This window comes from Episyrphus balteatus, chromosome 2 (assembly GCF_945859705.1).
Source record: "Episyrphus balteatus chromosome 2, idEpiBalt1.1, whole genome shotgun sequence".
In the NCBI taxonomy this organism is placed as follows: domain Eukaryota; kingdom Metazoa; phylum Arthropoda; class Insecta; order Diptera; family Syrphidae; genus Episyrphus; species Episyrphus balteatus.
Genome location: NC_079135.1, coordinates 8,019,840 through 8,033,855, shown reverse-complemented (window position 1 = coordinate 8,033,855; position 14,016 = coordinate 8,019,840).

Sequence of the window (14,016 nt, the reverse complement as noted above, 5' to 3'; positions counted from 1 at the left end):
GACAAAAAAAATATTTAATTTTAATTTCATGAAATCATTCATTCCATATTGCTAATTACTGAGACTGAATCATTTTGAATTCGATTAAAAGAAAGAGAGAACAAAACAACAAAAAAAAGATAATTGTAATTAGGATAACATAAATATAGTTAATGTAATAATTTAATTAAATAAATATCTTTTTTTACAAAGCTAAGGGTAATGAGTTTTATTTAATACCTACAACGCAAATGTATTTTATTTCAAGTAGGTATACAAATTTAGGCATGAAAATAAGTATTTAAGTTTATATTCATTTGGTAAGCTTGGTAATTTATATTTTCAAAAATGATTTAGTTTTTCAAGTTGGTTTGAAAAAACCATTGGTATAGGTATGCATTTGGTTATTTTATCACATTGCATGCATTTTTTTTTGAGGAAGAAAAGCACATACAAATGTAACACGTGTTTTTATTTTCAATTAAACTAAATTCAAAAATAGGGGTTTTACCCTTTAAAAATAAAAATATAGTGATTTTGTTGGCCATTACTTGCACCGTTTGCAATATAATTAGGCAAGAGTTTTAACAAAAAGAATGTGGACCAAATCGATTGGAAATTTGATATTTTGGGATATTTGTTTTTTAAGTGCACTTTTTTTTAACATCAAGTTGAAATAGAAAATGACTGAGAGGAGCTAAAAACATAATTTTTGAGCAGAAAATTTTATTTGCACATGTACAATTTTAAGAAAAGAAAAAAAAAAATTTTAAATTGCATCGTTTTTGAAAATTTTGATGGATACATCTCAAGTAGCACACTGGTGTATAAATTGGTGTAAATTCATTAATTTTGGTGTAAAATTGAGAAATTTGAATAAAATGGTGTATTTATCAAAAAAGATGGTATAAAAATTATACCATCATCTTTTCTGTGCAAAATTTCAACATTTCTTTTAAGATTCCGTGCAAAAAATACGCCGATATTCAATTGTTTTTATAATACACCATTATTGGTGCATAAAATTATTCGATTCTCAAATGAACCGAAACGGTATATTTTGAACACTCTCTTTGGTGTAGGAAGTACACCTTGTGGACATAAAATTCACCAGACTGCATAAGTGGGAGAAGTCATATTTTTCATGGCCGCCATTTAAATAATGAAGACAGCGATTAATTATTTTACTATAATAGTACTATATCGGCCTAATTATCCCGCATTCTTACTTTTTTTTCGATTCGTTTATATTATAATAAGAGAACGCTTCTAAAAAAATGTAAAAACAACAAAAAAATTATTATTTTTGAAAAACTGATTTTTAAAATCAAAAAAAAATATCATTAATTCATTGAAATTTTTGAGGCGCTATAGATAGTAGATAGAATTTGTTTCGTTTTTAAATTAGGCACTCAAATTCATATTAATCATTAGTTAATTGTATTGTGATAGAGAATAATTTATTTTCATTTATTTCATAAGAAATAGTGTACATTTTAATTCATCAAACTATTTAAGGTTAAAAAATAAACTTTGGTTTAAATTATAAATCAGAATAATTTAAATGGTGTATTTTATCCATAGATTTATTGTGTATTTTTCAATTTCAAAGAAATAATTTTTCACCAAAAACCAGTTCATTTTTTATACCACTAGCTCTATTTATATACCAAAATCGGTTTAATTTTTTAACCAGCGGAGTTTATTATATACGAGAAAATGGTATATTTTTTATATGCAAAATGCATATCACGAAAGTGCAAAAAATACTCCTAATATTTTGGTGTATTTTAGACTTTTGTGCTACTTGAGATAAAGAGGTTGAGTATTATTTTAGCGGAATATTGAATAACAATAACAAGAAAACTGATAAAGCTACAAAATCGAGGTGTTCGCTTTTTATTTGGGTCTAGGTTACCACAAATTTTATGCAGACAAAAAATTTGAATTTAGCATTTTTTTTTGGATTTTGAGAGTTTTTTAAACAAAACCTTGAATATTTTTAAAAGTGTTGGATCTACAAAATTGGAGTTTTCATCAAAATTTTTGTTTTCAAAAGCTTCAATTACTGGTCAAAGAAAAAACTTAAAAAAGGTATCTCTTAAATATGTCTCGAATGGCTTAATCAAACCGGAAGTGCACTTTTGAAACTATAAGTTGAAATGAAAAATGACTGGGGTGAGCTACAAAATTAGTTTTTGCGCAACATATTAACAAGCTACAATTTTGGGCATTAAAAAATAAAACCTAATATTCTTATTTTCGTGCTCTAACTTCAGTCAAAAAACTGTTGAGGGTATAAAAACCAAGTTTGTGGAATTGAAAAGCATTTAAAAAACTACAAATTCCTAGTTCGGCAAAAGCTATTGTTCAGATTTATTTTAGCGGGAAAATTAAATAACTCCAATTAATAAGATTATTTCTTTTTATTCCGCCATAAAGTGTCCGCCAAAGTAAGGGACGTTTTTTTTCGGGATGAAAATGGCTTAGAGGAAATTTCGATGCGTAACGTTTTCGTCAATCTTAGCTTTATTCCTCATAGGCAACAAGATCTTCCAATAATAGCTACTTATGTAATCTAATTCATGAGCAAATGTCAATGATCATCTTCATCATAAAAAAAAATATGTTTGGAAATTTCTTTTTGACTGAAAATAGAATGTATCACTGCTTAACGAAGTCGGTGTTAAAAAAAACTGTAAGTACTGAAAATTAAAAAAAAACCTTTTTCATTCAAAATTGTTCGTAAAAGTACCATAAGCACAAAACTCCATTGTTGAAAGATATCTTGTTATGCATCGAAATCTCTAAATTCGATTCGAATTGTTGAATCTTATCTTAATTGGATTAGGTAAATCGATTTAATATGATTCCTTATGTAAGGCATCCAAAATGTTTGTCGTAGATTTTTTATGTCAATCACATTGTTAACAATATTCTTAAGTGCATTATCAGCTTGACGTTTTCTTTTTTGCTAAAATGTCACAGGTCGAGAATATAAAAGTCTTTTTCTGAATTTGCTCTTCGTACCGTGAAAATATGTTATTTTTCTGAAGAGTAAGGAACTGTGCAGAATTTTTCAGTCCCATCTTTGTCAATCTGAACAAGACTTTTAGACAGAAATTGGCATTTGTGCCTTCGTCTATTTTGATTAACCTGACCGAACATTTTGATTTTAAGAATAAGCAAGATCTTTCGATTTATTATTTAAAACATTTCCACGTGAATCGTCTCTGGAGAAGTATTGACACATTTTATTTGTCGAATTCCAAACTTTTACGTCAGCAAATATTTTTCGTTACAATTATGCTGACATGTAACAATAATTTACATGTCAACCCGTATACCCTGAAATTTCACGCATAACATTATTCAATTAAGGAAAGGTTTAATGAATTTAAAATCATGGAATTCGCCAAACAATGTCAAGTGACTCGTGTTTTTGTCTGATGTCCCTCATTCGAAAACACAATTAAACTCGCTGACATTATGGATCTCGTTTTTTTGTCCCTGTTCACCCCTGGTCTTAATCACTCACACCAAAGTACCCCTTAAGAGCTAAAAATAATGCTTTTTTGCTTATAACACTTTCCCTAAAAAAAAAAGAATAAATTGACAGACAACGAATTTTCCAGTATATTTCCACGAAGGATTTTTCAGGTGGTGTGAATAATACCCTCACAATTGTACCTAAAGCAGAATACAAATGGCAAAGGAATTTTAAACTAAATAACTTTCGAAGACATCACTGGCTGGCATTTGTTTTGTTGGGTTGATTTTATTTTAGGGAATGGAATTTCAGGGTCTGTGTTGTAGCCCATCACGTTCGCAATATGATGCACTCCTTTAATAGGTTTGTAGAGGTGCTCTCAGTTTCTGAATCATCATCAGAAACATCATCTCCGGGTAAAGAGGGATTCAAATTTAATTACTTTCTTCCCTTCGAGGCTTAAGTTATTTCAATTTAACTCTCGACTTTTATTCAAATGATGGCACTGGCTGTGATGATGGGAAGAAGAAGCGCGTGAGACTGCAAGGAATTAATTACAAATTTGACTTAAATAGTGTTTCGTGTCCCCCCATCTTTATCGGTGTCGTTGTTGTAGTTAGAAGTCGTTTTGTTTTCTTGGAAGATTTATTTTGAAGAATTTAAATTGAATTGCTTGTGAAGAAGATGATGGAATGAAGAAGTATTCAAACAAATATCATTACAGTCAGTCTCTCTGGAGACTTAGGTTTCAGGTGTTGCGAAATAATTGTGTCTACAAAAAGGTTATTTAGTTGGAGGCTGAGTGTTTTCTAAACACGTAAAAGCAAAATTCAATATTTGAAAATAAAATGTTGATACCTAGTTTAATTAAGTAATTAATTTGTTTTCGACAAAAATGAATGACATGATAAATAAAAGGTTAGAGTTTGATTTTATTTTCAAGGACCTTTTTTTGGATATTTTGATTCTGAATTATTTATTTTTGTATTACTTATTTTTCTAAGAGCCGATTTTTCCATCTTCTAATAAACAGTCAGTTAACTGTTCGACGAATAAATTTATTAGGCTCATAAACAATCGGATAACAATATTGAATTTTTCAATCAAAAATAATCTATTCTACAGAATAACAAAAAAAAATTGTCAAATTCAATAATATTCAAAACTAAACGTCTTTTTTATTTATAATTGTTTTTGTTTTCTTGTGTTCCTCTGTATGCTTTGTCAAAATTATTTCAAAGCAGCTTTGACAATTGACACAGTATTTTTATTGATATTATTCCTTAGAATAATTTTTATTCGTCTCTGAAAGAAGCAGATAGTTTTATTCATGGGAATAAGCTATGTTTGCCTGTTGAAAAAATGATTTTTTCTCTATCAGGAGAATAAGTACTAACTGACTGTTTAACTGACTGTTGAAAAATTGGCCCTAAGAAAATTCAGGTAATTTTATAATTAGTCTGTTAATGGCCTTCAAGGTTTTTAAGCTTATTTTTTTTTCTGTCCCGCATTTTTAATGGTTTTTCTTCTTTTGCAGTATCTACCTTCATTTTGTAACATCATTACCAACTGATTTTAAATTTTACCTCGAAATTACAAAAAAAAAAAAAATATTTAAATAAAATCCACAAGAGCGTCTTTGACAATTTTCATAAAAAGGTATGGTTTTGGAGAGAATATAAACAAAAAACAACTATGAAAACCAAAAATCCTTCCCTTAGAATTTGCTTGATTAATGGATATCACTTTGAAATGAGATAAGGGCGGTGTTAATAAAGGAAACAAAAATACAAAAACCGCACCACAGTGATGTGCTGTGCTGTTGGTGATGGCATCCATTTGTCTTTGTTCTTTCCACTGATTTCTATCACGTGCAATAAAGAACAGTTGAAGTCAAAAACATTAATACACTTAAAAAAAAAAAATGGTGTATAAATCTAAAAGTCGTGGTGGTTGTGGTCAAAATTTTAAATTACAGTCAAGTAGTTTCAGATAAAAAATTTATCAGCCATTTTCACTTGCAAATTAATAATATAGAGCAATCTTAGGATTCGGAAGATTGAAAATTTAATTATTTTTTTCGGTATTTGCCAAAGAAGCATTTTTGTGTCTGACTTTCTCGTTAATGACACTACCAATATTAAAATACAATTTTTTTTGTACAAAAACGTTTTAGAAACTCTTATATCCCAATAAAGAAAAATTTTCAAAAATCATTTTTTCGATTTAAAAAATATTCAATTTCCATCATTGTTTCTTTAAAGCGGATTTTATTTTGCAATTCGGCGATCGATGTTTCCTTTTTAATGATATACCAATTTTTTTTCGAAAAGTGTTTGTACAATTTTTGAAATTTTGTTTATGAAAAATACTATTCATTCAATTTTTTGTTTTTCAATTTTTTGCTATATAACTAAGTAAATGGCATACTTTCGAACCATTTAAAGAGATGGTTTTGAAGGTTTTAACAAAATTTTATAATATTATTTTGTAAGTTTTTTTTAATGAAATAAAAAAATGAACCTTTTGTCCCTTAATTTTTTAAAGACAAAAATATCGAAAGATTAAATTTAAAACAAAATTCTGATAAATGTAATACCGTTACATCATGTTTTCCTCTAATTAAAAATATCCCAAAAACCTAAATTAAAAAGAAAAAAAAAATATTTTTCTTCCATCAAGACCATCAAGACCTTCAAAATAAAATCTGATACTTGGAAAAGGTAGGCAATATAAAAGCCTTGTTGGCATTTAATAGAAAATTGGAATTATTTTTGTCCAATATCTTTGAATAGACCACTTTTAAATGCAAAAAATCTTATGTTTTCTTGATGGTTTTAAGTTATTGACCTCCACTGTTAATTGCTTACACAAAACAAGGACCTAAGAAAGGTTCTATATTTCCAATACTAGATTTGATTAAAGACCAAAAATTGAGCAAGTTTTTGCCATACCCATAACAAAAAATTAAGTAGGCTAGCATTGTATATGACCTTTAACAAATACAAAAGCCTAGTAGTTTTATTATGAAAAATGGATTCGATTGACTTCTGATTATACTTGGGCATATCCTTGAAAATGACATAAGAAAAATTGATTGTCCTTACAACTAAGGATGTATAAAAATAGTGTTTTTGTAAAGGAAGAAATCACACAATTTTTGTACTGAAAATAAATTTGTATTCTGTGTTGTAGTCATTTTTAAAGGCACTTTATATTAAACCCGACCTTATACTTTCAATAACGTATATTGGTATGACGAAAACAAAAAAATCTAGCACAACATATGGTTTTTTTTATATTATCCTTGCCCTACCCTATATTTTGTTTTCATTGAATATGGTGGTGACTGGTGACATATATGTTTTTTTTTTATTCCTCCATGCAACCACCCTCTTTCTTGTTTGTATATAAAGTAAAAGAATTTCAAAAAAATAAAAAAAATAACAAACGTGACCTATATATCCTAATAATTCTGGGCCCATCCTAACACACATGAGTAAGAAGGACGAAGGACGACAACAAACTTTGCCCTAATCCTGCTGAACATATGCTTGTGCAGTTTTTCTTCGCTAAATCGGCTTTATCACCAATCCCATATCTAAAATTCATTCCAAAACAACCACCATACTATTACCATTACCACGAACAACTAGCCCCGAGCAATATAACGCGGTTCACTAGAATTTCAAAAACAAAAAAGAAAGTTAAAAAGAAACTGAGAAGGAAATTGACCATGGACTAGAGTGAAAGACATTAATTAAAAGCAATGTACTGGATTCTAAGTAAAGATACAACAAGGATATGCTTGTGCACTCCATTTTTTTTTTTTGTATATATAATATATCTAACACTTAGCACACGCAAATTTAAAGTCGTTGTCCGCACCTGTGGGAGCAGTCATTATGTTGTTTACACCCACACACTACGTGTTCGACATGAGAATATATATATTTTTTTTGTGTGCAGGATATATATAGGCTGGCTTACCCACATCCACATGTGATGGTAAAAAGGTACATCCGCGTACATCTTTAAGTCGCGTTGAAAGTGAATTTTTTTACAAGGTGACCAGAGTGAATTTTTTATTCAGGATCAGGATCAAAATCCTGAATGAAAGAAACTTACTGTATTTCCAAACTTTCAAAGTTCAAAATTCCCAATAAAACGATGGATTCTGTTATTCGGCGTTTCGAAATTTGAACATTCTTAGTTAAGATATTCAACATTTTTAGCTTAAATTTTTATATTTGGGGTTTTCAAATATGGGATTATGATATTTTTTAGTACCTAACTTTTTTAGTAACAGTTAAGATATTCAGAGCCCTGGTATTTGTATTAAGAGTTTTAAAAGTAGGATTTTATGAATCTTTTGGAATCCTTTTTGAAATTTCAACACTATGGATTCTAAATTCAGGATTATTGCACTCGAAATTCTTTTGTCTGGGATTATTAGTGGTTTGTATCCAAGAACTTAGATATTCAGAATTTTCCTTTAAATTTCTGAAATTTGAAATTAGGGTTTTAATTTATTGCACATTGGGAGAAATTCGATCTTGTTGTTGAAATTTGTCAACTAGGATTTTGATTTTGGTGGTTTTTACGGGACTAAATTGGCAAAAAGATAAAAAAAAAAACTGACTAGAGTCCAATAAAAATCCGAAAATCGATTTTTTTACGGATCTGTTTTTTAGGATCTGAGTGCGGTCTCAATATGCAGGATATTGGGTTCAAAAATTGTAAAATTCGGTGTTATGAAAATTGATTTTTTTTATATTGAGTGACTTTTATATTTGAAGTTTTATTTTTCGAGAATTTAACTCTTGAAAGCTTTTAGTGCCGGATTTTGATGTTCAAAATTTTGTTGTTCATGAAATTGCTAATTGTTGAACATTTAATTGCTTTTGATATTCAAGATTTTTCCTTCTCGGAGTGTTTTCGGGATTAAATGCTTAGACTTTTGTTTAAACATACTGGATTTTGTCATTTAGAGTGCAAATTTACTGCATATTTGAAGGTTTTGAAATTTTTCTTCGTTAAAATTTGTCATTTTTTTGGTTTTGGTCATCTTGTTTTTTTTTTTTATTAAATGTTCAGAATCCTTGAATTTAGAATACCTTAAATATTTTTACTCTAGGTTTTGGAATTTGGTATATTTTTGTCCGCAATTTTGACTCTTGGAAGTTTTTTGTAATTCCAAATTTTTATATTCAAAATTTTGTCGTTTGGGATTTTGCTATTTGTTGTTTTGTTTTATTTGGGTTATGCAGGGTTAACAGTTGAGGTTCAAGTTTGATTTGAAAATAAGAAATTTTGTGAATTTTGTAGGATTTTTATGGTTCGGTATTTTTATATTCGATATTTTGCTATTGAATAAGTCGTCTCAAATTTTGGTATTCTAGGTTTTGTTTTTCGGTATTTATTTATGCTTCAGTGATATATTGAGGGTGACTCGATATAGTTCAAATGAGGTTTAATAGTCCAAAATTTGCTTCACGGATTTTTTTGGCAATTTTGATAGCAATTTCACCGTATTAGTATGTATTTGGGATTTTTTTCAGGGCTTTGGATTTTGTTGATAAAACATGTACTTCAAGAGGTTTTTAATCTCGGCATTGTAAAATTCTGGTTATAGAATATTTATTTCGGGATTTCGACGTTTATATCGATCGATGTTTTACTTCAATAATTTCTTAATTGTTTGTCACCCTAACCAAATGTTTTTTTTGGGAAATCCGTCAACCATTAGCAGTGTTAACTTTTTCATCAAACACATTTTGCGGCCTACCTTCATCCTCTATACCTGAGGCTGATGAACGAAAAAGCTTCCTAATTTTCGTTAATGTAACATTATCCTTCTCTGACTGACAGTATAAGGCAAAGGCATATACGAAAATGTGGTTAAAAAAAAAAAACAATGTGCATGTAGCATGTGTTCAACGAACGAGTGAGTAGATAGTAGTCGGTTAATGTTTTTTTTTTGCTCATTTTTTTTTAAACACATATCAACCCGAGAACGTATAAAGTTAGTATATAACCACTGGGACAGGACGTCATATTAATGGCGTTGGACATAATACCTTTCCAAGCGACTTCACTTGGCCCGTAAACATGATCTAATAGTTTCGTTGAACGTTTTGTGAAAATCAGACGTGCCATTCCTAGAAAAGTATCGGACGTTAACGCAACAAGTTTTTTTTTATTTTCCTCGAAAAACAGCGGCTTTCAAAAGGAATTTTTAAAATTCAACTCCACTAAAAAGAACATCGACACAAAACCTAAAATTAGTGTCCTTTTCAAAGTTACACAAGGGAAAAGCCTTTAGCCAATAAAAGAAACATTGCCCAGGACATCAGGAGGAAGGGTGATAGTGTTTTTTTCTTTCCTATTTTTCAATTCATAGCCACCATCATCCATGAACAAGCAATCAACTAGTGGTGGTGGCAGTGGTGTTAGTGGTGCCATTGAAGAGGATAAGGACGATGGAAAAAGTACATCGAATGGTAATGGTAATGGCAGTGGTATTGGTATTGGTGCAGATGACCGCGACGTTGTTCGCCGCAACCGGAAGAAAACTGGAATTCTTCGATTGGACATATCGAAGCCGAGGCATTCATCAGGTGGTTCTGTGGAATTTCGAGCCCAGCCAGAATGGTTTGGTGGTGAGGTGAGAGGGTGCTTTATTATGGTGTTGTGTTGCTTCTTAAGTAAATAAGCAACAACTTACCTATATTCATTTACTGTTATTGGAATACGATATAGGTAATATAATTGCGGGAGGGAAAAAAAAACTGTGCTAAGTGGTATAAGGCGGGCAAGAATATATGAATGTAAAATGAAAAAAAAAAAAAAATTGTGCAATTGCAGGAAAAACCATTTTCCTTTTTCATTTTGTTACTCACTTTCGTTGCGTTTGTTGCGGTTATTTAATAAAAAAGGATTAAGTGCGGAACTTTTCGCTTTTGAGTGTTTTTTGGGCTCTTTAAGGACGATTTTATCGATTGAATTTTAAGGATATTGCAATGAATTTAGCCTTTTCTTAAATTTTAAATTAAATGAGTGTTTTTTCATGGAGAAGATGCAATAAAACCTTGAGTGATTCTAATTGATAATATAGAGTGTAATAACACAATATGAGCATTTGGACCTTATAAAAATCGTTTGTTTTTTTGTGAGTGATTCAACACAATATTCTTGAAAAGAGTGCTTTAAAAATGTCTAAAAGACTGTACAGACCAACTCTTCGCGATAGAGTATATAACCTCCGATTTGACCAAGTAAGTGAAGGATATATACAATTTAAAAATTCGATTCTCATAAGTGGTCACCATTTTGGTGTGTCTTTCTTGGTCATTTAAAAAGTTCTATAAACTCTTGATTAAAAAATTAAAATCAAAACTCAAAATTTTCAACAATTCTTTATTTTTTTTTTCAATTTTTTGTTTTTTTTTTTTTTGTGTGTCACGAATGAGGAGTTTAATTTTTTGTTTAAAAACTTTGTCAATTCCGAAATACAAGGAAAAAGTTTCTATTAAAATAAGAGCATTATCGTATTATTCCCTAAGCTCTTTATAATTGAATGCTTATTATTCCTACAATCGTATCTGGCATAAGTTGAAAATCTATCTTTTGTCTCTAATCTTATCCATAATATTCATGGATTATATTTTGTGTTGTGAGTGTTATTGTCTTTTTTGTTTGGATTCTATTAGACTTAGATGTTATTATTCATAGAATTTTTAGATGAAAAAAAAGATAATCTTACTTAGAAGATAATTAATCAGTGTTTGGAATTCAAAATTATTTAATACTTTTGAATATTATAATTAATATAATTGTTTTGTGATTGGATTCCAAAATCATTAAGTTCAAAATTTAAAGTCCTGAAAAATATTGCTCATAGTTTTGATACACTTTTCCGTTAGTGTGTGTATACTACGTCTAAGGACTTGAAAGTTTGTAAGTACTGTATTTTTACTTGCGATATAGGTACTATATATCAAGTTATGCATTCGTACAAAAAAAAAAAGTTGAGATAACATTTTTCCATGACATTACGATGGTAGACAATGCCAAAAAAGTGGGTCCCCGAAGTCCGTCTGTCTGTCTGTCTGTCTGTCTGTATAAGGAGCTACAGCCTAAACGGATGGACCGATAAATGTCAAACTTGGTATGTAGTGTTATTTGGCGACTCTCCAGAGGGGTTTTTGGAATTAATTTTTTTTTTACCAAAAATAACGGTACTTGTCATATACCGATTTAAGTAAAATTGAAATATCTCAAAAACGGCTCCAACGATTTTGTCTAAAAAATTCAAATGTTAGTTTTAAACTAAGGTCTATCTTTCAATGAAAAATTTTTTTTTTGAAAATCATTATTAACGGTACCTGCCATAGAACCGTTTTTTTCAAATCCAGTTATCTCCGAAACTGCTTATTCGATTTCAACCAAACTTTTTGTGAAGAAACATTTATATAATTTAAACATAAACCAAAAATAAAATTTCCAAAAAACTAATTTTTGGATTTTTAAAAAAATTTTGAAATTTTTTTTTTGAAAAATCAAATTTTCGAAAACGGGACATTGAATTTTTTTGAAATTTCGTTTTTACATGCTGATTAGTGATTTCTACAAAATGGCATACCAATTTTATTTTAAAACTTTTTTTCCAAAAAATTATTTATAAAAAATTAGTTTTTAAAAAAACGGCTCTAACGATTTTGAAAATTTTTTTTCTAAAAATGTATGTTCATATATCAATCAAAACTGCATACTTGTTTTAGATTGCAATTTGATTTCAGATTTTATTTTATTTTTTTAAAAAACGAATTTTATTTTTTTTTTCCAAATTTCTATATAAAAAGTTATAAAAATTTAAGCAACTTTAACTCTAAGAGCAAGTTCGTGAGACCCAGTCGTGCATTTTATTTTTGTTAGAGTTGACAAAATCGGTAGTGTTTTCGGATTGATAAAATTTAAGTTCAAGTTTAAGTCATTTTCTTTTTTGTATACAAACATTTTAAATGGAAGTTTGAACATACCACCATTTTTAAGTTAACAAGAATAATCTATATTAATTTCCGAATAACAAATCATGTTGTCTCTACGAAAAATTTAACCGTAGTTCACTTGTTTCTCAAAAAAAAGATTATTCGTATTGAACAAGGTAACTATTTGCACTTACGTAAAAAAAAATTAATTTTATTTGAAGTAAAAATATTGTATAAATAAATTTGACTTAAATGAGTTGTCAATCAATACTTTTGGTAAAAATATAAAATTTTGGAAATTTTCATTTTACTACATAAAAATCATTAAAAACAATCTTTTTGCATAAAAAAAAGAAACCAAATAAGATAGTTGAATGGAAAAGTTTAGAGTTACAGATTGGTTAAAGGTTTTTCTTTTTAACAGTGCTTGGCATTTGGAAGATTCTTACAAAACAAAAAATTGGTTAAAGTTATAAATAAGGTTGGTGATGAGTGGATGTGAACTACATAGCGCAGAATTATATTATTAAAAGGAATATATTTTTATTTTTAATTGGTAATTTTTTCAATTTAAATATATCTAGAAGCTCGAGTTTTCAATACATTCCAATCTGAAGTTGAAAAGTTTGTGATAAGTTTAAAAAAAACGAACTCCGAATGGGATATGTTGCTGATAGATTAAAATTTAAATTGAATTCGTAGCTACCAACTCTATTTTAAAGAAAAACAGATAAAATATTTGAAGAAAAAAAGAAAACTTCCATTTAAGAAGTCACTGTTCCTATCTTTTAGGTAAAAAACTTATATTAAAAAAACCCAAACTTTTTTGAAATATAAAATCTGAACTTGAAGCTAACCCACAAAAAACATGTCAGTATACAAATTGGATTGAAAGTATCTTAGAAAACTTTATGTTTTTGGGGTAGTTAAAACAAAAAACTACAGTTCTTGAGTTTTGAACAAATTTAATAATAAATATGGCATTTTTAATAACAGCTTGAGAACAAAATACAGTAAATATTTGTTTGTAAGGAATAGAAATTTACTTCCTACAAGATCATACCAAACCAAACTTTTCGAAAGCATTCACCTTTTAAACTGAATATTTTCGTAAACAAATTATAGCTCTTATATATCTTTAAATATTTTTTAAAAAGCCAACTTTTTAAAAGAGTTACCTGATCCAAAAAAAAGCAGTTTTTGACACAAAAAATCCGAAATTGAACCCTTCTCTTTTTTTAAACCCATTTGTCAAAAAAAATCTGATGAGACATAAATCCATTACAAATGTACTTGTGCTATCATGGTGCTATTTCTAAGATTTTTTAAAAAATAATTTTAGTAAATTATAATTAGCTTCAATGAAAAAAATCGAAAAAAATGTTCTCAATTTTAATGTACAAATGTAGCACCTGAAGCAATGCGCTTGTACAAAGTTTTCTTTAAACATTTTCAAAACTTTCTTACACCAAAATTACAAATAGAAAAAAGGATATATTCAGCCAATATTAAAGCAAAATGTACTTATCGCTCATTTACTTGAATACTGTCATAACT